The sequence below is a fragment of the Penaeus monodon genome, chromosome 13 (genome assembly GCF_015228065.2).
Source record: "Penaeus monodon isolate SGIC_2016 chromosome 13, NSTDA_Pmon_1, whole genome shotgun sequence".
Classification (NCBI taxonomy): domain Eukaryota; kingdom Metazoa; phylum Arthropoda; class Malacostraca; order Decapoda; family Penaeidae; genus Penaeus; species Penaeus monodon.
Window position 1 is genome coordinate 28,729,507 of NC_051398.1, and position 2,500 is coordinate 28,732,006.

A 2,500-nucleotide genomic window follows, 5' to 3' on the forward strand; every position below is an offset into this window, starting at 1 on the left:
TTTGGGCCCCCGGGGATTTTTCATACATAAATGAAAGAAAAAAATTTTTTTTTCATCCATGTAACCAAAGTATTATTTTTTTGCACAAATTTCTTATTCTTATCAATTCCCATTAAAAGAAGTGTTTATTTCATTATGTCCTTACGGCAAAATTTATTTGTATTATTGGCTGGGGGAAAACTGAAACTTCCCAACAATGCTTCATCTATTCAATGGCCGTCTGGTTTTACAATAATTTTACATTATATCCCAAAAACAAATAATATGTTTTCTTGAAGCTTAGTTTTTCTTGCGATTTTTCCCTGACCCAAATTTTTTCGATTCAAACGTGTTTATTTTAAGCGATATAAATTTTCGCCACAATACTTGGTTATTTTTTTAAGACGTTGTAATATTTTTATGTTTTAAGGGAAAACTTTCCGTTAACGTAAAACAAACCCTATGAGGACGGGTTTGGTGCTCTTCCCCGGTCGTCGATGGTAATTTAAAATTCCCCTATGATTTGCATGTATGTGTTATTGGATATCTGTTGTTTGCAGAGGAAGGATTTTTAGTAAATCTTATTTCCTTCGGAAATTTTTACAAAATTAAAACTTTTCACTCCCAGTCAAGTTGCCCCTACCCAGAGGCCATAGCGGGCATGTCTGTAAAAAACATTATCCCAACCGCCAGAGACGCGGCAGAGTGGCCATTCTTTTCCGCCCAAACTTGACCCATAGCTTGGTTGAGAAGGGTTAGCAATTGGAACCAACGTTTTCCCCACAGAGGTATCCCACTCTCTTTTTTTTTTAGGTGTACGGAAAACGTGACTATTCATATTGTTTACCCGACCGCCCCCATCTCTCTGCCACCAAAACAAGCGGCTAGGCAGCTGCGTGTTATCCAAAGGGTCGTGAAAACTGAACACTCCAAAGGCACCACCCCCACAGCGTCCCCGGAAACCAGAGAGGAAAAGCCAAAAGGGGGAGGCAGGGCCGAAAAAAACACAAATGATCTTTCCTTTTTTTCCACAAATTTTTTTTACCCGTACACTTTTCTATAGGCACAAAACAGGGGGAAACCAGCATGTCACACAGCACAATACAGCTTATAAAGGGAAACACAAAGTTTATCGGGTCACCAGGGCACACAGGTCTTCCCCAGGAGCAGCACCCAACTGCGTCTCTGGCTTGTTCCTCTGCTCCTTCGCTCACAGCCAGCTGCGTCCTGTTTGCCCAGGTCCCTTCATGTTAACACATGCCCAGGTCATCCATTTCATGTTAACACATGTTTCGCACAGAGACAAAGACCCACTGGCATAGCAATATTATTTCTTTGGCGATAATAAAAAGTCAAATTATCCAGATTTTACCAAATGTACAGTATACCATTGTGAATGAAAACTTTTTTTTCTGAGTCTCAAACACAGTGCAGTATGGTGGTCGGATCAAAAATATGAATGCAGTGTGTTTCTTCATCATGCGCTGAACCTACAAATTCTTTCCAACCAATATTAATTAGAAAATTACACAGAACCACTTTACGTTTATAGGTTTTATTATATTCTATCGAAACGAATCCTTAGGGGTTCTCACTTGGCCGCACATCAGCAGTTGGTCGATGCAGATATCAACCATTGTAATGTCTTCCTCGTCATCTCCCGATGGTATGGTTAATTTTTATTATTTTTTTTTTACATCAATTGCGAGATCCCACCGAAGATTTGGATTCCCTTCCTCAAAGACAATTTTTAGACACTTCAACTTCTCCATATATACATACATATATATGTGTGTATCTGTGTGTGTGTGTGTGTGTGTGTTGTGTGTGTTTGTGTGTGTGTTGTGTGTGTAAATATAAATATAAAAATGTGTGTGTGTGTGTATATATGTGTATATTTATATATATATATATATATTATATATATATATTATATATATATATTATATATATGCATACAAATATGCATACATATATACATACACACACACAATAATACATACATACACACACACACACACACCCACACCCCCACACACATATATTATATATAATATATATATATATATATAAAATATATATATATATATATATATTATACATATTATATATATTATATATGTATAATAAATATATATATATATATATATATATATTTTATATATGTATACAAAATAATATTTTATATGTATAATATTATATTTATTTTATAATGTTATATTTTATATATATATTATTTATATATATGTTATTTTATATTATATATTTATTTATTATATATATAATGGTGTGTTTTTGTGTATAGTTATTATTTTTTATATATTTTATATTAAAATATTATATTTATATTAATTATACATATATATATATTATATAATTTCATTATATTCATATTATCTATATTTTCTATATATATTATTAATTTATTAATAATTTTATTTATATAAATTTCTTATTTTTTTATATATATCCATATTATATTCTTATTATAATATATATAATTCTTTTTATTAATATATTT